The sequence below is a fragment of the Macrosteles quadrilineatus genome, unplaced genomic scaffold (assembly GCF_028750875.1).
Source record: "Macrosteles quadrilineatus isolate MER2022 unplaced genomic scaffold, UCM_ALF_1.0 Scaffold_5__1_contigs__length_97177068, whole genome shotgun sequence".
NCBI classification, from domain to species: Eukaryota; Metazoa; Arthropoda; class Insecta; order Hemiptera; family Cicadellidae; genus Macrosteles; species Macrosteles quadrilineatus.
Window position 1 is genome coordinate 34,087,707 of NW_026542598.1, and position 25,072 is coordinate 34,112,778.

Below are 25,072 nucleotides of genomic sequence, written 5' to 3' on the forward strand. Positions count from 1 at the left end.
TTACATTAAAAAATGTCGTATTACGATTAGTGTAGCCATGTTTGAAAGATATTTGTAATATACAAGTGGTGTTTCAAATGTAATACTCTAACTAATTACAATTCTTACATCACCATTACTCACAATCACTCTAAGCAGGCGTGTTTTCAGCTTACTCACCTGAAAAATCATAAAGTGTATTAAAACTATTGAATAAGACCCAATAAAAATAAAAATACAGGGTTTAATCTCTTTCTTACATACATCAAGGTTAGACAATTTTAAAACAAATTATGATGTATTGTTAATCGTTGTAAAGTATGAGACCAGTTTCGAAAACATTAGGACAAAATATTAATTGGACTGTTACAAACCAATTAAGTGCAAATAAATTAATTAAGTAAATAATTTTAAAACAAAAACTATGAGACATATTACAATCTAACTAGCTTAAGGAAAATCTTTTTAAATGTCTGTTTAATGCAACTAAATCCAAAGCGAAATAATTGTTCCTTTACTTCTAGTAAAAATTCATACATATAGCATTGACTGGGACGGTGGCGTCGTCCTGTAATCCAGGTACTAGGAGGTCACGAATTGTGGATATTATTTATAGGCATGCACTGTGGATGCGATACTCCCTGGTGTAGATTAACGTCCGCACTAGTGAGTACTACCACTATCCGCAGGACTCATCGATGTATAAATACTCTACGATGTATAATACTCTAAGGGAGTTATTATACAGTTCTCGCAGCTAGTCTGGGCGCGCGGACCCTTGTGTACTAACCGTCCCCCACGCCAAAGCCATGAAGACAGCAGTGAGGCGCTGAACAACCCCAGTGTGCCGTGTGGGCCGAATGTTTTTGGAAACGAGCAATAAACACTCCCCTCTACGGCAGTACTATCTTGATAATTAGACCAATAATACCGAGGCAATAATGTGGTTCGAATTCCACTATAAACTGTAGGTCCCTTGCCATTAGCTGTATCCGGCTATTATAACAGCAGTGTCTAAGGAATATGTCGGCCTTAGTCACTAACAAGACTACAAGATCGTACTACTCATCCTTCACTCATTTTTTGGTTAAAATACGCACATAGTGGCGTTCCTATCTTACATAATTTATAAAAATAATAAATTAGTGTTATAAGACGTTTCTTTTATTTACTTTCTGTAAATTTAATAACACGTACAATGCTGATCAAGAAGTTATTCAAAATAATAATTTCATTTTTACATGTATTAATCGATATCCGAAATTGCTTTTCAGTGTTCCTAAACAAAATAAATTATTTGAGTACATAACTGTATTTTTTGGAGGGGGAGCTGGCCTAGTGGTAGAGAATGAGCTATCGGTTCCCAAAAGCACCTCGTTCAACTCCCGCCAATCATCGATTGATTTTATCTAAATTATAATGCTACGACCCCTTCTAGACCTTGAAGCAAACATAGGTAGACTTTGTGGAGAAACATTCTGGGCTATAACCTAGAACCTTGAAGGTCCAATTCCTATCCTGCGACTGTACGACTCTAGTCGCGCGTCTAGAGCCGTACGACTCGAGACGCTTGTCTTAATTCCTATGTCGCGACTCCTGCGACTCCCACGACTAGTGACTAGTGCAATTTCACTCTTGGCCGTCATGGAATAAGCACAGTTGGCAGCAAATATATTACTTGGAGAAGAGGAGGAAAAGGAAATATTAATGTGCATGGTAAAAAACAATGAACAACCTAATCCATTGTTCATGGTAAGGCGAAAAAAGGTATTCTCATTCAGAGACGTCCTCTTAAAGTATTGGGAGTTCTTGGGGTTGAAAACGTATGGGTGGTGACGAACCAGTTCCTTCATCTATGAAGGTACACACTTCAAAACTATAGTATGTTAAACTATAAATTAATTCGTTCCAGCCGCGCGGCTGTAGACGCTCGATAGGAATCGGATACCTACATTTGATTTGCATTAAAGCAGTCATTTATTTCAGCCGTAACAGTCGCAGTATAGGAATTGGACCTTGGGAGAAAAATTGTTATTGGAACCTATAACAGTTATGCGGTAGGTTACAAATTAGTTATGTCAAAGTGCAAAAAGGTCCAAGACTAAACAATTACAACTTATAATGTTATTTCCATTGAGATTTCACGCCAGTTCTAAACTAAGTTACTGAATCTATTGGGAGTAGAATTGAGCGACTGGCTGAAGTTTCGGACCGTGGAACTTGTTGTTTTGATGCTACTAATTAATTAGATTATTTTCATCTAAAATAAAAGTTCAATAACATTTGATATTTTGAGAGTAAGTTTTGGATTAGATTAGGTTTTGATGACACGAACTACGAAGATTACGTATTTTAACGGAGCACATGAAAAGAGCCCGAAATTTTAATCCCCAAAAGGGTTCACTAATCTTAAGCATGACATGCTTGTACCGTCGTTATTTTCCCTTAAATTTCACATACTCTGCAGTCTCTGTTTGATATAATTTTTAAATTCTGTGTATATATAGTAGTGTTTTAGTAAATAGTGTTGTGTTTGGTTGGGTTAGGTTAGGTTAGGTTAAATTAGGTTAGGTTAGGCTAGGTAAACAGACTATATCTTTTAGTAATGTAAATATCTTTTAATAATCTATATTTTAATAATGGATCTTTTAACAGTGCATCAGTTAATATTGTAAATAAATTCATGTATTTCAACTGTGTTATTGGTTCTTTAAAGACCCGTTGTGAAAGTTCTAGGAAGAGCCCGAGCTCTTTTCGCACCGTCCTGGGAAGACCTTGGAGGTCTGGGCGCTTTTCAAGCGTCTGCCTGAGTTTTTGGGCTCTTTTCATGTACGCCCTATTTTAAGACGAATCACAATACCGGACTGATCACTGATCCCATAAGAGGATTTAACAATTTGATAATTTTTTAAAGCTTTATCGGATAAAGCTTTAAAAAATTACAAAATGGTTCACTATTTTTTCATAAAATTAGCCGTTTTTTGAGTAAAATTTAAATAAAACATAAAATTAGCCGCCATTTTGAAATCGTAAGTTGAATCAAGATGATTTTTTCCCTAAAATGGGTCTTATCTACCTTAACATACATACCAAGTTTCATAAAGATCAGTTGAAAAAATCCAAAGATAAAAATGTTTATGTAAAAAATACTTAATGACGGATTTGGTTAACAAAGCAATTTTGGAAAAAATGTTATTTTTTATTTTATCTTTATTTTGACCTAAGGAATCACTACGCAAATTATATCCCCACCTTTTTTGGACACCCTATATAACTGTATAAGGTGTCTTGGATTTGCTGTGGCATATCTGAAAAAATTAATATTCAGGGGTTGATTAAAAAAATTCAAGTAAATAAAATGTAATTGTGTACATAACAGATTTGTGTGCCACCAAATAACCTACATCACTAGTCAGAAAGCTTTTTAACTCAGATACAACATTTTTGCGTCATTATACTTTGATACTGTTTGCTACCAAGAAGTCCAAAGTAATACTTGCGGTTGGATAGAAACGTCTTGAATAAGATTCAAGAAGATGAAAAGTTTAATTTCGTTCGTTTCAAAATGATTTAATTAAATTTCTTTTGTAGAGTAAGTTACAAAGTCTCTCCAACAAAGTGCGCTTCTATGCTTTGAAGCAATAAATGTGGTATTACTTTTATTAAAAATTATGAATTATATGAATAGAATAAAAACCTTTTGGCATTGGTACCATTGTCCCAATAGGCCTACAGGCCTCTAGGCCCCTAATGTTTTCACAATTTAGATGCCTCATAATAATTATTTATATTAAGACGTTATATTACATACCAGTAAAAGTATTGTTTGAAACAAAAAAACATTGAACTTTATCAACAACAGACTATCAATATAGCAAATAAAAAAATCAAGAGCAATTGGGATAAAAAGTATCTGGAGGCGCCGGGTATCGATCCCGGTACCTCTCACATGCTAAGCGAGCGCTCTACCATCTGAGCTACGCCCCCAGTTGATGTTCAAGGAATGTCAGTATGTACATGGACCAACTGTAAGCTCTAGAGTGTAATGAAAATGACAATACCATGTCCAATAATCCGAACAATTGGTTGGTCAAGAGGTTGGGGAAATTTACTTTGCAATAGTAGACAGTTTAATTTTTTTCGGTAAAAAGTGATATAAAACTATCAATTTATTTTCACGGCAAGGACATTTAATTTCACTCGCTCGTTTTTAACAGTTCTGACTTTACAAAAATAATCGTATTCTCAGTAATTTATTACTGATGTACTATTATTTCTTGATGCTTGTTATCTTAATAGGGACGCAATCAGTGGGGTTGTTACTGTTTTGCATTCGCTTTTTTAACAGTTTAGATGACGTTACTAAAATAAAAGGATATTCTTAGTCAGTAGCCACCAGTGTAATATGAGACACGTCAGTAATAATTTATTAAATAGAGTTTACAATTAAGACCAGTTGTTTCAGATTGAGTTCTATTTAGTAAAAGAACAGGGATCTGCTGTTCTCAGCTGTGTCCAGTTTCAAGAAGCTACTACCCCCCGCCCTGCTAACATATACGAAAACGGAGGTTTAAAAACACTATTTATGGCCAAAATAAAGTTTTCAGGTAATTATGTAATACACTACACATTGAAAAATATATTCTGTATGGGGCATATTCTAAATTCCTAGCATTTGTTCAAACCATAGATTAAACATACTCCCCAAGTGCCAAGTGCCCCTTGGAGAGTATGTTTAATCTATGTTCAAACTCTGCTACGTCTGCGTGGTGCCGAAGTAGTTCCTACTTTCTCCGCTAGGTCGCACCACCATCCACATGAAGATCCATGAGCCCTGAGACGACATCATTGTTGACGCACGCATTAAGTTTCTTTATTTATTTAATCTTTTAATTCCAATTACATTCTGATGTTCAAATAGAATTTTTGTTACAAATCGAGCTAAGGCCGAGCATTTGAGAATTATTTTTACGTACGAGGCGAAGCCGATTACTGGAATATTTGAAGCAAGGTGCCGGGGATTCCATCACGACACCAAAATGGCCATGAAGAATAACATACCTCAGAAAAATTAAAATTACCTGTATTACATTTCCTAATTGACATTATTTTTATGTAAAAGGAAATAGGTTATAATAAATGTACATATCAACTTAAAAATTATTAATTCAAGTTTAAGGTTATATTAATTTTGCAGTAAACGCAAAACAAGCTAAAACACAGCAAAACTAGCGTCCTGTTCACATTCGTATTGCTGTGTAATAAAAACAGCTGATTTCAACAATGGAATTCTATTGTAAACATTAGGTACAATTAGTGGGAAAATAGAGAACTGATAGAGATAAAGAAAAAGTGTATTTAGAGCAAGGGAATATCAGCTGATCGTTTTTCACTTGCTTTAAATTATATCTTGGGAAAAAATTGTTTTTTTTTATATCAGCTGATATCGACAGAGGTACTTTCTGTACGGAATAATAAGTCTTTGTAATTGATTTACCAACTATCCACTTAATCGATGGTTTATTTGCATCAATAATGCATTTTTATCTGAATTTCTATCGTATTAAGAGCAGAATTTTTGTGAAAGACGAAAGTATTCCTAAATTATTACTTGAAATTGACCAACAGACAGTTATAAAAAAAGAACATGGTACAAAAAGTATATAGTACAAGAAAGAACAAACAAAACATTAATGTGGATAGGATATAATGTGAGACATTCCACTCTTTTTTGTAAGTGAAACAGGTTTTTCGATCGTGGCATTTACTCGGAAAATTAAAAAGCAAAAAATTTAAATTTTAATATAAATCAATGTGTTAGCAACGTATGGATTTGCATTGGCAAGCCTACATGTAATAGTGGTAGTTAAATATAACATCCAATTAAAATTTAATATATCTAAATTGGCCATAAAGCAATGCTCGAAGTATTGTGGGGAACGGAGGTAAATTACTTAAAAATATTAAAATTACTTACACTTAAAAACCCTGAGTGAATAAACAAAAAATTGGTCGAAAGCGTTTCAATGCATATATTTCTGTAACAGACCACTCAGGTAAAAAAATTAAATTAACATTAAAAAATAAAACTTGATCTATTATTTACTAGTAGATTCGTTGTTATTGATTCGTAAAGTAAAAAATATTAACATATTTATGAATACAAACCAATAAACGGAATTTGATTAGTAATTTAATCGAGCGAAACAATAATATCTCGTTCGATAAGGTCAAGTGGTTATTAGATTTTCTCCTTTTGAGTTCATTGCAAACCGAGCTTCTAAAACAATTTCAATATGCCGAAGAGCAGGGCATAATCCCTCTTAACTTCAATTACATTATTAACACAGTTCGTCTAGTCTATCACCGTTCTAAAGATATGAATATAAATAGAAATACCACCTCGCATTTCACAAATTATGTTACAGTTAGTAATGCTATCATTCTGTACAGGGTTTGTAGGATTCACAATTATGGAGAGTTATTATACATCGATGTTATGGACCGTACAAGAAGATTATTGAGCGGAGTGAGCGAAGCTCTTTCCTGCTTCTGTTTTCCACATACTCCTCCTGAACGGCTAAAGCGATCCGCATGAAATTTAGCACAGTTATTGTACCCAACTACGGGACGTATGAATCTGAAATAGTGCAAATCGGACAAACGTATAAATTTCTCTACGTTAATTAATTAATTTTTTTTATTTAACATGGGCATCATGGGGTTATTGGTCGCCGTTACATTATTTTTAAACAGTAAAAAGGTAAACAAAAGAATCGTAACTTAGTCAACGAATCATCTAAACTAGCACATCACAAATACATAACAAAAAGGAAGATCAATTGGAATAATATCGTTGGGCATAATTTAGTACAAAATTAATAACTAATTAGGGTCGCCGGAATTAGGCCAATGCACCATTAGTTACTCCAAATAGCTATTCCATTTATGTGTCCCAAATATACCACCTGACTGAATATTGCAAGTAGAAAATACATTTACATGTACTATAAAATGTACCTTTGACTTTGGATGCTTTAAATAGACATCCCATTTATGTGAAGCAGATGTCAATTGACATTGAATACTTTAAGGATACATTTCATTTAGGTTAACCAGGATTGACTTAGGAGATTTATTGGATTATACTAATCCAAATAACATAATAGCATAATTTATTTATTATGCTAGCTCCGCTCAATATTGCAAGCAGGCAACTGCATTGTACACCTAGTGTTTACATCTCTTCACGGATATTATTGAAGTATTTACTAATGTAAATGCGCGTTTTTAAATTCTAAGTACTTTACCATTGTGATAGAGAAAACGTTTCAAAAGTTAAATTTTAAACCACAAGTTATACACAGCAACACAATATTTCATTTTGAAGAAGAATGTAGAATATCAAGGGGTGTTGGGGTGTAGTACAAAGTCGCGCACACCAGCTGCGGTCTTCAGGCAGATGCTATTGAACCTGATCTAAACACAGCCTCCACCTGGGCCCCTGGGTGACCTTCAACCTGGTCCTTGGCCTTGCCCTCACTGTGGTGAGGGTGAGGGGGGGGGGGGTTCTCAAAGGGAGCAAGGGGAGGTAAACGCCTCAATAACACCTACAACATGTGGCTGGGAGGGATTCTTGGAGATATTGTAACGTAGCTTTTACTAAGTTGCTGCACGCACTGAAATGTATTTGTTCCAAATAGGTTTGTTCCTTAGTTCCCCCCCCCCATCCCGACGGGCATATTGATGGGGTTCAACAGTTGTTATGTCCTAGGAACTCGCTTCTAGCCCAATTTTACACATAACCCTAGGGGTTCACGGGATTGATCAAATTCATTGGTGATTACCATGATTTGAACCCGGTACATCAGTCTCAGTAGTCCCGAGCTCTAACACTACTAACACTAGACCCCTCACAAGGGTAAGCGTTTATATGTATCATGAGCAAGACAACGATGCGCTCAAATGATAAGATTATTGATGCAGTTTTGAACCTAACCTTTAACTTTTTATCTATTCGCGAGGCTGCCAGTAAACAGCAGTTTTTTGTAACGGTAATAACATTACATTTTCATATTTAACGTTAGTGTAAATTAATATTCAACTGAAAATCCTTCAGTTTAGTTTGTACATGTAGACTACACAATTACATGGTTGTAGTTACCTCAGTTCTGTAAAGGCACTTTTAAAAATCATTAATTTTTATACAAGGAAACTTTTTAGTTGCATACTTCAATCGTGCTTAACCTAAACATTATTTGCGAATGGAATACACCTTTTCATACATTATTGTAAAACATAATGAGAATGATTGATTTGACGAGCGCTTGGTAAAGCTCTTACGTTTCAAATATAAACGTCCAACAACAAATAACATCATGACAAGATACATTTTGCTTCAAACTTGTTTATAAATAATGTTTCTGTCTTAACTGAAGACAGGTAAAGGACTCCTTTACCTGTATGAAGCAAACCAGTACAAGTTACAAGTAAGCTAAAATCTAGCTACTCAAACCTATTTCGGATTGCAATATAACTTCTCATGATTAAGTTGGGTAATTAAATTCAGCGCCACGAGTGTGGGCAAGTTTAACGGCGGAGGCAAGAAGTAGATTGTGTGGAGGAAACTAAGAGAGGCGTCCGGTGTTTTATTACATAGTCGTTAAACTAGCTTCTTGGCCGTAATATGCGAGACTTGGGAGTCTTATGACGCCAGCGACAAGGAGACTTGTAGGCCTACATGACTATGTAATTAATGAGATTGATGTGTTTAGGATAAAATATGGCTATAGAGTTAAATATAGGGATTGGTTACTTTTTTCTAAGTTAAATTTCTTCAGTGACAAAAAGAAAAATTATACGAATTTGAACAAAAAATGTCAAATAAATGATGTTTAAATAAACCTGCTCGTTATAGAATATGCCTAATATTAATGGATAAGTTAACTTACAGGCAAAATATTAAGTAATATTAAATTAATTGTGTTGAAGGTATAATAGGGTATCCACTAGACATTAAAAACATTAAAACCTTGTTCTGTGAATTTTGTGGTTAACATACAAAGTATAGACCAGCAGATTCTAGTTCTCGATTTCTCAAATACGATAAGAGGCTCCAACGTCTAAATATGTATATAATATAAAATGAAATCATTAGCTTAGCAGCACAATTTATCAGCAACATACAGGGTGATTTGTACTCAGTGTGTCAAACATTTTTTGATGTAAGTACAAAGTAAATGCAGTGTGATGATGCGTATACAATGTTCCAAGTCTAAAAATTAGCTTCCCAAAAAAATATTTTATGTTTTTAACAAATAACCATGCTTTTAAACTTAATACAGCGATTTCTCAATTACCTGTAAATGGATTTGAGTAGATAATGTCATTTTCGTGTTCTACATTAAATTTTGAATAAGAATAGTGGAAAATGACGGGGATCAGCTGTGAAAAATGCAATTGACAATTTTTATTTTTATCAAACATCCCATCTTTGATATCATATTTGATATCTTTGAATCTATTTACAACGGAGTTTTTACAACTGATCCCCCGTCATTTTCTATTATTCTTATTCAAAATCTAATGTAGAACACGAACATGACATTATCTACTCAAATCCATATACAGGTAATTGAGAAATTGCTGTATTAAGTTTAAAAGCATGGTTATTTTTGAAAAACATAATTTTTTTTGGGAAGCTAATTTTTAGACTTGGAACATTTTATATGCATCATCACACCGCATTTACTTTGTACTTACATAAAAAAAAATTGTCACACTGAGGACAAATCACCCTGTAATTGCTTGATAATTTTAAAATTCTTTATTTTATGTAGCAAACAACTCCTGTTTTCTGGATTTAAAAAAATCATTTTGTAGCCCATAAAATAAAAATAATGTTGTACAGCATTGTAAATACTAAGTGTTAAGAAGTATTGCTATAATCTATAGCCTACATAAAAAAGGTACTCGCGATTCAAATCAAACATAAAAAAAACAATATAAAAATTTTTAGGAAAATGTTTTGTAACTAATTTTATTACAAAACCCAATCACGGAATTAGACTCATGATTCGGTACAGTCACTTTAATCGCTTCACTTAATTAAAAACCGTCAACAAAATTAGTTTAAGATACGCGACAAGTGTTAAAATCCGGTGAGAACCAAAGTCCGAACCCGTCGACATCTTAATCCGATCCAATCCAACAGAGCTCGCCAAAGAAATCCAATGTTCACTCCATGTTTTGATATCAGACCGAACAGATCTCGACGCCTCATTGTTTGCTGCACACAAAACTGTCGTAAATATTCCAAGTTTTTATTTTACGATATTGAATGACGATTTTCAATTTTCATCCGAGTTTGCTTTATAGCGGAAGTATAATCGAATCAGAGCTTAAATAAGTTTCTAAATCGAACCTGTTTACTGGAAATGATTTGAAGAATATTTATACTTTATCACTCTTTCTACAATAACTTACTGTGATTTTTTAATTCATCTATGATGAATGTTATAACTCTGAGGAATATTTTTGGAACTCTGATACTGTAAAATCCTGAGTGTATACCAGATTAATTCAATCTTGATGTCTCCCAGTAATTTTAATGAGTGAAAAAATGATCAGTTTCATAGCTCTTTTCATCGGTAAGTACATTATTCGAATAGCTGAGTGATTATAGTGTTCGCATAACAACCGAAAGGTCACCGGTTCGATCTTAAGAAAAGTCAGTATTTTTTTATGGTTCGAAACTTTACCCAGTTGTTCCTGTAACGATCCTGGCCAATGAAACAGCTGATCTTAGAAAGTAACAAATTTACAAAAAATTCTACACTCATCCTTCACTCATATTTGGGTTTAAATATTTGGTGGCGTCCCAACCTCAATCGATAGTTATAATGATTAGATCCCCCCCCAAAAAAAAAATAAAAATTTTGATTGTAATGTATCGCTATTAGGTGCTCTCCCCTTCATGTGGATGATACTTACTCCCAAAGTTAGAAGAATTCATTAAAACGACTCAGCGTATGGAAAGTTGAATAACGCGAAAAGAGTTACACATTTTATACAGTTATATTTTGTTTACTCGTTTCTCGTGCTCAAAAGCGTCCTTATATTACACAGCAGCGACTTTCCCGAGTTCAAAGGGATTCATTACAGAACCTCAAAACTACAGACACATGAGTCTCTGACGAATCAGACCCGTCAGACCTTGAGAGTCGCGGTCTTGTTAAAATTACTTGGTTTGCGCTAAACCCTACCAAAGGCAGCACAATTGTAAACCTCAAGGGACTTAAATCGAGTTTGGGCGTTAGGCCGTAATCCACTTACTTCTTCATTCTCATCACGTACCTTTCTTCTCGGTGCTTCGAACGTCTAGATTAATTAAAGTTTATATTTTTGGCGTACAGATTTATTGAAAGAACAATCTTTGTTTATGCGTATAAAATTAGTAGCTATTATTTATGAGATGTTAAAAAATGTTACATTTATGTGACGTTTATCATTTTATTAGGCCGTAAACTAGCAGAAGAAATAGTTATTCATATTTAAAATAAAATTTGATTGAAAGTTATTATATTATGAATTTATTACTTTATTGTTGACTAACAGTTACCCGGCGCACGTTGCTGCGCTTAACAAGGTAATTTGATCTTTACGATGAATAATACAAGTGTATAGCAAAAATAAAAATATAATATTTTACTTAATTGCCAGTGGATAAACAATATTTTTTGTTTTTTCATTGGGTACACAACAAGTTTTTAGGCGTACCTACCACCACGTGAGCACGCAACATACAGCTGTCCGTGTGAAAAGCATGCATTTTCTAAATTTAAACCGACGATAGTCAGGGATTGCCCTAGTGTCTTATAATGGTGATGGCGAGAGCAAGACACAAAGGAAATTGTAGTTTCTTAAATTCAGAGGGTAATTCGGATGAAATCATCAGTATTCTTGGGATTATTTCTCCTTTAAACCAATGTTAATTTTTGCTGCAATCAATTTTGGTGTCATTTTTAAATCGCCAGGCTGGTAACGTTGCACGGCTTTGGTGGATTTAAAGTTTCGCATTAGTATTGTTGGAGTTCCTTCTTTTAATGACAGTAATGTGGTGGGTTAATGACAAATTGAGAGGCATTTGCATACCTGAGATACCTGGCCCACTTAAAACCCTCTGGGGCGGAGCCCTTTTGACGGATCTGCACCAAACTTCACACAAACCATCCTAGAATAATGCCTAATAATGCCTGAAAGTTTTATTACAATCTGTTGAGCGGTTACGGAGTCCATAAGGTACATACATAATATAAATACATAAATAGTTCCTCTTTTATAGATATAGATCTATTTTGCTAATGAAAGAATAACGTTTAGGCCTACTGAAAACGAAGGTAATTTCAAAACTTAATAGGCATACTATTTTAGCAGAGAAATGAAAACTGTACGTGTAATCTATTTACAATCTAAGTATATTTTCTGTTTAGTCCGTTCAAACAATGTTTCTATCCTACAATAAAACAGTAATTTACATCAACGCACTCTTGCAATAGGTCAATGCAACAAGGATTTTTATCCGGTGCAAATCAGATTTAACTTGGGAATGGGAATGCCTACTTCAATCCCTTAATCAAAGAAAATATATGATTTTAGAGTACTGTAATCAGCTGTTCAAAAAACGGGAAACAAACAAAATTTAACGAGGAACGAAGCGAGTTGATAAGACAGAAAGCTGCAAATTTTGTCGGTCTGAATCATTTGGTCCATTCACAGCGGGCCGCTGTCAGCTGACAGTAGTGCATCAGCTGGGTTTGGGTTCAAGGTCATGGAACAAAGAAAGCGAAACCGCTGTGGTAATGTTGGTAGCACTGTGTTGTGTTGGTGTTGTGGTGGCAGCACTGCGGCCTTGACTCTGGAATGCATCATCCACGAGACCTGCACGTGGATGCTGTAATACTGTTGGTTGCCGTGCAGTTGGCTATACTGTTTGAGTAGTAGCACATAATAATGAGTAGACCTACGTCGTGGAGCTGCAATACTGTTGGTTGCCGTACAGTTGGCTATACTGTTTGAGTAGTAGCACATAATAATGAGTAGACCTACGTCGTGGAGCTGCAATACTGTTGGTTGCCGTACAGTTGGCTGTACTGTATGAGTAGTAGCACAGTAGCACATAATAATGAGTGGACCTATGTCGTGGATGCTGTAATACTGTTGGTTGCCGTACAGTTGGCTGTACTGTTTGAGTAGTAGCACATAATAATGAATAGACCTATGTCGTGGAGCTGCAATACTGTTGGCTGTACTGTTTGAGTAGTAATACAAAATAATGTGTAGCCTACACAGTGTAGGCCTATGTCGTGGAGCTGTCGTACTGTTGGTTGCCGTACAGTTGGCTGTACTGTATGAGTAGTAGCACATAATAATGAGTGGGACTATGTCGTGGATGCTGTAATACTGTTGGTTGCCGTGCAGTTGGCTACTGTTTGAGTAGTAGCACAGTAGCACATAATAATGAGTGGACCTATGTCGTGGATTCTGTAATACTGTTGGTTACCGTACAGTTGGCTGTACTGTTTGAGTAGTATCACAGAATAATGAGTAGACCTAAACGTGGATGCTGTAATACTGTTGGTTGCCGTACAGTTGGCTATACTGTTTGAGTAGTAGCACATATTAATGAGTGGAACTATGTCGTGGATGCTGTAATACTGTTGGTTGCCGTGCATTTGGCTGTACTGTTTGAGTAGTGGCACATAATAATTAGTGGACCTATGTCGTGGATGCTGCAATACTGATGGTTGCCGCACAGTTGGCTGTACTGTTTCAGTAGTAGCACATAATAATGAGTGGACCTATGTCGTGTATGCTGTAATACTGTCGGTTGCCGTGCAGTTGGCTGTACTGTTTGAATAGTAGCACATAATAATGAGTGGACCTATGTCGTGGATGCTGTAATACTGTTGGTTGCCGTACAGTTGGCTGTACTGTTTGAGTAGTAGCACATATTAATGAGTGGAACTATGTCGTGGATGCTGTAATACTGTTGGTTGCCGTGCAGTTGGCTATACTGTTTGAGTAGTAGCACATAATAATGAGTGGACCTATGTCGTGTATGCTGTAATACTGTCGGTTGCCGTGCAGTTGGCTGTACTGTTTGAATAGTAGCACATAATAATGAGTGGACCTATGTCGTGTATGCTGTAATACTGTCGGTTGCCGTACAGTTGGCTACTGTTTGAGTAGTGGCACATAATAATTAGTGGACCCATGTCGTGGATGCTGCAATACTGATGGTTGCCGCACAGTTAGCTGTACTGTTTCAGTAGTAGCACATAATAATGAGTGAACCGATGTCGTGGAGCTGCAATACTGTTGGTTGCCGCACAGTTGGCTGTACTGTTTCAGTAGTAGCACATAATAATGAGTGGACCTATGTCGTGGAGCTGCAATACTGTTGGTTGCCGTGCATTTGGCTGTACTGTTTGAGTAGTGGCACATAATAATTAGTGGACCTATGTCGTGGATGCTGCAATACTGATGGTTGCCGCACAGTTGGCTGTACTGTTTCAGTAGTAGCACATAATAATGAGTGAACCTATGTCGTGGAGCTGCAATACTGTTGGTTGCCGCACAGTTGGCTGTACTGTTTCAGTAGTAGCACATAATAATGAGTGAACCTATGTCGTGGATGCTGCAATACTGATGGTTGCCGCACAGTTGGCTGTACTGTTTCAGTAGTAGCACATAATAATGAGTGAACCTATGTCGTGGAGCTGCAATACTGTTGGTTGCCGTGCATTTGGCTGAACTGTTTGAGTAGTAATACAAAATAATGTGTAGGCCTATGTCGTGGAGCTGTCATACTGTTGGTTGCCGTAGGCCTACAGTTGGCAGTACTGTTTGAGTAGTAATACAAATTAATGTGTAGACCTGCACGTGGATGCTGTAATACTGTTGGTTGCCGTGCAGTTGGCTGTACTGTGTGAGTAGTAGCACATCATAAAGAGTTGACCTATGTCGTGGATGCTGTCATACTGTTGGTTGCCGTAAAGTTGGTCAGAAGAAATTTGGCCTCTCAAAATTTACATTTCTCGGAATTCATTTTGTCAGAAGTTATTCAAGAAGAGTACACAACATGCCTTATTTTTGAGGGTCATTTTTGAGATGATGTGTATACGTATCTCGGATGTCTTTTTCATCCAACCGCATGAAATATTTAGATCAGAGTACATGTATTAATTTATCTTTAATCGTTCAATCGAATTATTACATCAAACATAAATCTCTTTACGCAAAGCAAACGAAGAAGTTAGACCATATATTTTAATTCTACGATTAATGGTGGATCCACATGGAAAAGTCATCAATGTACACCGTACAACCTTTGACAATGCGATTCATCATTTAACCACATCCAAGATGGATCGTCTGTCAATCTGATTCCAACCTCTAATCTAGTGATCTACACCAATCTTTGTCTACACACTTCGGTGAAGCGAATAAGCCGTACTTGCCTCACGCACTACTTTACCCACTAATTCCAAAATATGTCTACTATTTGGTCCTTTTATTTATTAAAATAAACGGTATCAGCAATTTGACGCATACTTTCTCCCATAAGAGTGTCAACAACCATTATCAAGCGGTGGGAGTAGCTGTGATAAAATAAGGATAATCAAAAAAGTTGCAATGACTTTTGAAACATAGTTTTTACAGCAATGGGGGTTGCACTATTTTATTTAGAATTATAAGGACCATAAAATACGAACTTAATCAAAACCGGTTATTTTTCGAAAATCCGGTTTTCCGTTATTGTATGGGAAAATAACATAAGTTACAATAAACTTTTGGACCAGAATGTTTTACAGCAATGAGACTTAAAAACATTTTGTTCAGAAATTAAAGGACTATAACATACTAAACTTTTATCAAAATCGTTCTGAACATTTTCGAGAAAATTAGATTTTTCCGGTATTTATGGGCAAAAATCACCATTAAAAATCGAAATTACGAAATAATTTAAAAAAACGCCTGGAGATACCATGGATTAGTACCTACATACCAAATTTAATCAAAATTGGACTACAGGTGTGGTCTTTAGCTCTGTACAAATCCACACATAGACAGACAGACACATACGGACATACATCACTTCGAAAACAACTACATATTTGGGTTTGGGGGGACCACTCAAAACTCAAGCTCGAAAATGTTGACGAAACAATACTTTCTCAATATACTAAGGTATAGGGGGCGAATTTTTTTTTTTTTTTTTAAGAGGTTGGCGGCCTCTTTTAACCTTGCATTTGCCCGTCCACATAGACTACAGATCTGTGCGTGGAACGTAACCAGCAAAGCAAGGGGTGAGCTGGTACAGTACAAAGGTGAACTGTACTGATAAAAGTTAGTGACAGTGACCAAGTTAGTGACCAAGATCCGAACCCACGACACTACTGCCTTGGGCCCGAAGTCCGCGACGCTACCGACTGAACCACCGACTCACTAAAAAAATTAAAATTAAAAACTAATTTAAAAACTCGCATTCTATTATAACCACGGATAAGGGAATAAATACTTATCACCTTGTCTGTGACATTACTAACATATAAATACTCAAAATAGTACAACCATAAGTTCTCAAAGAGTACACCGATGTACGTGTTGCCACTAAGGCTTGTCACATGGACGTGTTTGTTGTTTGTTGTCTTTCTAGTTCCCGATTGTGTTTGTGTTTGTGTTTGTTGAGCGATTACTCCATGATTGTGTGCGGCTGACACTACACTTTGTCAACTTCCATTGATCTGGTGAAGACAAACAGGAAGTGCTGAGGTAAATTGATATTTTGATAGTTTTTGACAGATATTTTACAGCGTGTTGTCAAGAACGCTTTGCGATTCATAATGAGTATTTATCGAAGTGTTTTTAGAAAGTTAATACTTTTAATTTCCTACTTATAATTAGAACAGTAGGCCTACCATATATGTAACATATACCACTATATGTTAAACTGTATATTTAGAATGGCCATGTTATTATTCTTAAGAGGATAAAAAGAAAACTGTTGTAGTTTGCTTGTCTAAAAATGTATTTTGATAAAAATTGGCAATTTTATTTGTTTCATACTATACTATCAACAATAACAAAAATACCCAAAAACCAATTTCCTTTCCTGTAGCTGCTAACGCTAGTACTCAATCATGCTAATGTAATTAAAAAATGTAATAAATATGATAATTTTAAGGAAATATCCTATATGCTGTATTAAAAAAATATTGGTCCGTTAGTTCACGCAGATTACGAGACACCCGCTAGACGGATTTTGATGATTCTTTTAACAAATTACCCATATAGGGAATAAGCTATTTTTTATTTAAAGGTCATTATGTTTAGAATGTCGTGGCGGAATTCCAGAATACAACATCCAGAATTTTGATTTAGACCTCAGGGCTCTGACTACAGGACTTCCAAATTTCCATGTTATTCATATAGAGGAGATTTTTATTTTGTATTTATTGTTTATCAATACCACATACCATCTGGTAATAGCTATTTACATTACAAGTGTAGTAAGAGCGTTTTTACGTGAATCTTGTGCAACGAGCGGAAGCGAGTTGCATAATTCACCTAAGAGATGTAAACACGCTCTTGCGTAACGTGTAACGTACAAGATTTTACCTGACCCGACAATATACATGGGTTAACGTACAATATTTTTCATTATCCATTTCACTCATCGTCTAACAGTAACGTTCTTTTACAAACAAAAGCTAGGTTAGGAAAATACTTTAAAGCATAACAATAACATTCAAGCGCACAGCTGTTTTCTAGCGTTGAACGTCGATGCCTCCATAGAGGTATATTTTTTTAAGTTAAGCACTCAATGTTATTTAAATGGGTTTCATTACATCACCGAGTGAGTTTTTTTCAACTTTACATCACTCGAGAAGTAAGGAAGTTGTATACATCACGCTTGGGATAGGGAAGTTTAACATGGCGGGTTAGGTAAAACATTTTTTTTAAGCATCTATCTCAAAATGTTTGTTTTTGTTTATTACTTATTAAGATTAAAATATTTCTAGGTTAAGCTGTTTTAGAAAACCATAAATTTCTAAAGGGTTGTGGCTTGGCTACTATGGTTTTTACTACTTCTATTTGACACTACACAGCTTATTTGTGTGTGTAATTTATGTAATTATCTATTTTCTTTCTTTTAGAAATATACATCTTGGATTTGTACTTTATGAACAAAGTACCTACACCTTTTTGGTGGCGTTTGGACGTATCTTTATATGGAAAAGGTTCATGCCTTCTTTATGCAATCGGATATTTGATCTATGGAAGGTATCTCAATGATTGTATCAAGTACGTCAGTCAACAGATCAATCAAAGTTTTTACAGCTGCATTTCTAATTTATTTGAAAAGAAAATGCCCGAGCGAAGAGCCGGCCAAACAGCTAGTTTTAGTTTAATCTAGTATATATAATCAATGGTTTAAATCCAATCAGACAAATGGAAATCAGCTTATCTTCAGGTTTGTTGCGGTGGAAGTATTTATGTAAGAGCATATTTTATGAACAATCTCTTATCTCCATTCGTATTATGTACAACAAAAAGTCAAATTCAAACTGTAAAACTGACCCGGCACTAGAGAGACATTCCAACATCAATCGGCTCACTGAAATATAACCGTGAACGAAACACTCATCAAAACAAACTTTTGATTTTACAACATGACAGAAGTCTACTAACGTCATTCAAAGCCGATAGCTAAACATATTGTTTTACAAAAGCTTCGCTTCTGGTCTCTGACTCTAATTAACTTAATGGCTGGATTTTTATACCTGTACAAAGTTTTTTTAACATAAATTAACCCCTAAAAAACAGTAGACGAAGTCAATTTCCATTTGCTTAATTTTATTTACACTTACATTTTTTCAAAAATATTACTTATTAGCTTCTGCACCCGTGCTTCGCAACAGGAAGATGTACTATACCGCCTAATCCAAACATTTGTTAAGTAGTTCGAATTTATAAACGAAATATATCCATAAACAAGCCAAATAGGCCTATAACCGTTAATTTATTCTGTAGAATGACATAAATTATTTAGCGTATAACAACGCATCAGTATATACTAAATCGTTTTAAGCTATACAAAACGGTTTGGAAAAAATGCCTAAGTTATATATTTTGAGGGTCAAAAATGGAAAGTTTTAATTTTTACCATATAAAACACCGTTCCCGTATTTCGACCTTGCTTCGAATCCTTCGAAAACATAGGTTACACGTGTGTACCAAATTTAATTAAAATCACACAATTTTTACTCGAGTTACCATACTAACGGACACATGTATAAATATTTATATGAATTAGAACGCATTGTCTTTTTAGCCTCTGAGGACCTCAAAACTACAAAGTAAATCGGTCCCAGTCGAGGTCTTAACATGAGAACTACAGTTATAGCTCCCTGTATGAAATAAAAACTCTAAACAGCTGATGCCGTTATTGTCAATATTAACTGGAGAAGAAGGAATTCCGAGTAATAAACGAAGATGGCGATCTTTTGTCCTGGAGATGGGATGAAAAGTGAAGATAATGGACATTCCAGGAGAGGTGGGGGAGGGGTAATAAGTTACATCAGAGGCAGGATTAAGGATGAAGGACCTTCCTACGTCACATTCCTACTGGAGGAGACTAGTAGCAGGACATGAACCCTGTACATGATCTTGAACACTGTTGGAATTAAATGTAACATTTAAATAGTGAAATTGTAAGACAAACCCTCGTTTCTTGGATCTAAAGAAATAACAACTTCTTAATATGTTGGTGATCAAGCTGGTCAAGAGGTAGAGCACGGGTATTCGGAGCCAAAGGTCACGGGTTCAAATCCCACCAACCACCAATTGATATTATCTATGTGATAATGCCAATATCTTGTAAGACTAGCCTAAAGTAACAAGTTTTTGGCTAGAACCAACAAAAATAGAAATGTAAAGGTTGAAGGTGGGATATAAAAAATTAAAAAATGTATTTTGAATTATGTAAGTATACTTGTCATCAATAACCTGCTATTTCCGGGGACGACGTGGCAGAGCTCTGAACAGCGACCACAGAATTAAAGTTTTAATTCTGTGGTCGCTGGCTCTGAACTATGAAAAAGTACTCGATCATGTACTAAATTGAATGTCTTATTTTAGTGAAATTTTAAGAAACCACAAACCTTGAACCCATTGTAATAATTTCTCAATATTAATAGTTTACCTTAAACAAAGTATATACACTTGCATAATTCTCTACGAGAAGACCACTGCACTACAAACTATATTTGACTTACGTGTTCCAAACAGATTTAAACACTGCTTTTACCTGAAACAAGAGAAAGACACTTTAGTTGAAAAAAATAAAAAATGATACATTTACATGAGTGTTATATATTCAATGTTATTACTGACCTAAGGTCGTGTATTGATCAAGCGTCACTGACCTTCCACTAGGGGAGATTTGACCGATTACAGAATTGATAAATATCAACTCGCATGGTATAGGCTACCTTATATGTTTCAATAACCGATGAACAGTTAGTAGTGTAAAACCTTGGTACAGTTTCGCAGAAATCCTACGATTTATTAGCGGATGAATTATTATTTCGATATATATCGTATCGGATATCACTGTCAGCGATTGTTTGTTTGTATATACATTTTGGGCCATAGCGTCTGTCAAAAGACATGATTAAATTAAACCTAACTCCCTTGATATTAGCAAACATTCACACCTGAATACAATATATCGTATCGGATATCACTGTCAGCGATTGTTTGTTTGTATATACATTTTGGGCCATAGCGTCTGTCAAAAGACATGATTAAATTAAACCTAACTCCCTTGATATTAGCAAACATTCACACCTGAATACAATGTACTTATTTCTTAAGCGGATGTAGTGTGTGGATGAATGTTTAATCTATTATACGGTGCAAACTGTGTTACCAAACTAAGCTCTTTGATATCAGCAAACACACACACAGACCCATATTTTCCAAGTTAATAATTGCCCTAGTTTTTCCATTCTTGCAAAAATGTATTTCTTAACATCTTCATCTATTTGTCTGTCAAGTATAGCTATACAAATTGAAATTATTTTAATTGTTTGTATTTTTAAATGAGTCTGAGCATTGTAAATATTTGATTGAGATTACTTTTTTTTATTGCGTTAATACTGGAATCAGAGGTTAAAAACAACACTAATCAGCAAACAGCAACTTTTTAAAATATCAATTTTCACTGAGTTTATTTGTATATCCCCACTAAAGAACGAATAGTATTATTAAATCTCCTTCCTCGCTCCAACTCCACTTGAAGAATTATAGAAGCAAAAGATTTACGAAGATTCTTTGTTCTTGGAGGACAAAAGAGCTAATTAAACGACGAAGAGCCACTTTCCACTTTTGAAATAAATTAAGAAGAAATTTCTTCTATTTAATATTCTTGTGACAGTCACAAAGACTTAGCTTCTTAGCTTCTAAGTTTGTAGTCTGTTCTTTTTACTAGATTCCAATTCTTATGCCGGTCGGCCTTAGGTAAGCATGGGCAAACGCAATTGAAACTTTAAAACTTAAAAAAGTCTTTTTAACCAAAATTGATGATTTAATATCCACAATAATGCATACAGATAATTATTTTTTTAAGAGTATGTTACAATCCTGCAATACTAATAATAATTCACAAAATTAGCCTCCCATTTTCTAGTTAATATGATTCCATTAGTTGAGTTACTGTAGACTGTAAATTAAACTAGTGCTGGATCGCACATTCATTCAAAAAGCGGTGGAATCTTAATGACTTCTCAAGCTCGTTCTGATTCTCGACTTCGGAAATTTCCGCTCATCTCCATCACCGCATCATCATTAAAATTGTCTACAATTTACACATATTCAACGTACAATGAAACGATCTATAAGGTATACGATGTTGTGACGTAATACAGGGTGGCCCAAAAATACTCATCATTTCACGGCAAATAATTATTATTTATTAGGTGTACAAACTTACTCTACACAAAAACTAAGTGCTCTACATGTTTTCCACCAACATTCCATTCGTCTTTGCATGTTTTAACCATTCCTGAACATTGTTGTGAATAATTCAATTATAAACAGATGTTTAGATGAGCATCTTTTTTGGGCTACCCTGTATCTCAAATATATGTCAGTCAAAAATCTAAACAATTTGGATTAAAATATCAAACATACAATGACCTCTTAATCAACATATTACGTGTTATTAATTTTACGGAAAGTAATAATAACTAGTTGTTTCCAGTTAATAATATTTACTATATTTAAATATCGTTAAAACATATTATATTATTTATTTCGCCACAAAGTTCATTCTTTGTTGAAAGTATTGCATGATTTCTTGTCCTTTTTAAAGCATCTTCAGAGAATCCTTAACTGAAGATTTTGTCAATAATATTTTAATTCACAATACATTGGGGAGGAAGACATATCACCAAAGATACAGTACCACCAAGCACCGGAGACTCACCAAGACACCAAGATCATTATGGTAGCTCTCTTGGCCATTATCTATTCATAAAAGATATTTAGCAAATATTGATTCGCTTGGATTGGCTCTCATGTTTTTTGCAAGTAAAATCTGTTCATACATTGGCCATAAAGGTGATCTAATTATTGAATTTTCTACTATTGCACAGCAACTCGTGACAGGTACTATGGGAGCACATTGCCGAAAATCACCTCCCAAAACAATCACCTTTCCACCAAAAGGCTTTTTTTAGTCTTCTCTTCTGGCAATATCTCGCAGTAATCTTTCTACAGACGATAAAGCTTACTTAATAGACATATGAGCTTCATCCCATAATATTTCTTTACAATTCCTGATATAGATATCCCTAACACTCTGAATGCAACTGCACAAATAAACTATCCCATTTCATCAGTCATCCTTGTATTGGAAGCTAAACTGATAAATAAACAGAGAAAGTAAATATTTAAATGACATAAGGGATAGAGGTTATTTTTATAAAGACAGATGCTTTTTTGGTACTTAGGCCACATTTTGTCAGCGCGCTGCGGCGGTTATGTTAGGTTGGGTTATCATAATAGAAAGTATAACTCGTCTGGTATCGATTCATAACGAAGCGAGGAAAGTCCTACACACATAATATTTACGATAACCCAACCTAACATAACCGCCGCAGCGCGCTGACAAAATGTGGCCTCCGTTTAATACGTAAGTACCGTTTTGTTTTTAGAAATGAATCATATGTTTGATAAGCTTACTAAATTTTCACCTAAATTTAAAAATACATGGCAACTTTAAAGTCCAATGGGGCGAAGCACATTGAACTGAGCGTGACAAAAATTATTCCATGACTTCTGCAGATAATTCCCTTTAATTTGACAATTCAATCATCAAAATCGGTTAATAAATAAAAGAGTTTTGCTGCGCACAAGAAATTCCTTACGGAATTAGTATAATAGATTGGGTCAGATGATGGCTGCCACCTATATGATATAATAGTATAGTAATTGTTTTTATCAAACATATCTATAAGGCATGACGACCTTTGACGTATATTTAAAAAGAGAAGGTTTAATGTTCTCATACATTATACATGTGTCAATCAAACCAACCACGATTGCTTTTGATGATAGCCAATGGTCAGTCTGCCCGTATGCGGTCAGCTGTTGCATATTAACCCACGACCTCCACCGCAACAGATTACGCGAGTGCAACCGCAAATAGTAGCTTGTAATGTATCCAAACATATGTGATACACTATCACCAAGGTGCAGCAGACTTGCTCAGTGTGTTGAAAAGACGGTGACGAAATTCAGTAAAAATGATTTCTCAGGAATAGTTTTGGAGTAAACAGGGACCAACTTTTTGAAAAAAAAAGAAATCGAAGGACTAAGTTTATGCAAATATCTTTAGTCATTTCCTACAAAATTACCAAATATTTAATTAAATATATAACAGTAGGAAAATTAATTCGTTCTCTCTAAACCATGAGGCTTGCTATATTTGTGCAAGCCTTAAAACTAGTTGAAAGAGTATATATAATCTGTATGATAGCAATATGTTAATTGTAGCAAATAGTCGTTAAATTGTTTTCAATTTTTGCACTGATGTAACTGATAGTAAACTGATATCAGTTATATCAGTCATAAACTGATGAACTAGCAATTGCACTGATAACGTCTCGCTATCAATTATTTTCCGCTCATGTTACTAAGTCTTTGTTATCACAATTTCTTATCATTGCACTTCATCTTGAACGACTACTATATTGCCCTTTTATATAACAGTTGCAACCTGTACAAAGTCGATTGTTTTTACTTTTTAGCTCATTGTAAAGTAGTGGCATAATATAAAAATATGGTATAATTTCTGGTTCTACTGCTATGTTGATCTCTGTTTTAATGTATATCTGACCAGATATCTAACCTAGTCGTTACCGTGAGGCAGAAACCGCCATTATCCTTTAAATAATTGGATAAAAAATGATTTATCTAGGATTGTGACGCAACTAATCTCTTGCGTATTTTCTGCACTTTTTAGTGAAAATAATTTTGGTTGGATTCCAATATCTGTCATAATAAGTCCTTCTGAGTTTTTTTTTGGAACGGTTATTTCAAAGACGTTAGAAGGTAGGAAATCACTGAGCTCGCCAAATGTTCTGGTGTAAGGAAGGTATTTTATCGACATCTGAGGTCAAATCGTTCCTTACTGTTTGTTCGGCGATGAAGTAACCTATTATCTTGAAGCTTTCCCCCTCACTCTACAACTTCTGTTAAAATAAACGGTTCCTGCAAACTGACACATATTTCCCCCCACGCTTGTCAAAAGCCCTTACAAGTGGTAAGCAGTGTGACTAACTACTCCCAAAAATATTATGGGTATAAAAGCAATTAAATTGCAACTTTTGAACCGTATTTTTACATCATTGCGGGTTGTACCGATTGGTTTAGAGTTAAAAGGGTAATAAAATACTAAATTTTTATTAAAATCGGTTAAGACATTTTAGTAAAAACCAACACCGTTATTTCATGCGTCTTA

General features: G+C 35.0%; 1 protein-coding gene and 1 non-coding gene across 3 annotated transcripts in view; both read right to left on the minus strand.

Moving 5' to 3' along the window:
• The window catches only part of LOC128994134 (carboxyl-terminal PDZ ligand of neuronal nitric oxide synthase protein-like), a 322,594-nt gene that overhangs the window by 143,576 nt on the left and 153,946 nt on the right, over positions 1 to 25,072 (minus strand). The window lies entirely within an intron of this gene.
• Positions 3,894 to 3,966, minus strand: Trnaa-agc (transfer RNA alanine (anticodon AGC)). Its single transcript has one exon. It is a non-coding gene; the product is annotated as a tRNA-Ala (tRNA).